Consider the following 376-nt stretch of genomic DNA (forward strand, 5'->3'; position numbering starts at 1 on the left):
TTTTTTGAAAAAAAAATTATACAGTGGGTATCAGGGAGACCTAAGGAACATTTTGAAACAAAAATTTCAGGTGGCCACCAGCTAAAGGATTACCGACTATTAATTTGGTGGCAAACTTCCTGGCACTCCTACGGACTTATTCAATAAAATAACATTTAAACTAGCATTCTGCAGCGTGCAGTAACTCCATAAGATGCACGCACAGAAACCAGCACGCACAGAAACCAGCACACAAAAATATAAAGCTTATGGTGCTGATACAGCATATAGATAACAATGAACCTGAAGATCTTGAATCTGCATTGTATTAATAATTTAACGCCTAGCTCAAACTGTACTCTGCAAGCGAAAAAATAAGAATCACAATTTACAAAAG

The sequence above is a fragment of the Ciona robusta genome, chromosome 1 (genome assembly GCF_009617815.1).
Source record: "Ciona robusta chromosome 1, ASM961781v2".
Lineage (NCBI taxonomy): Eukaryota > Metazoa > Chordata > Ascidiacea > Phlebobranchia > Cionidae > Ciona > Ciona robusta.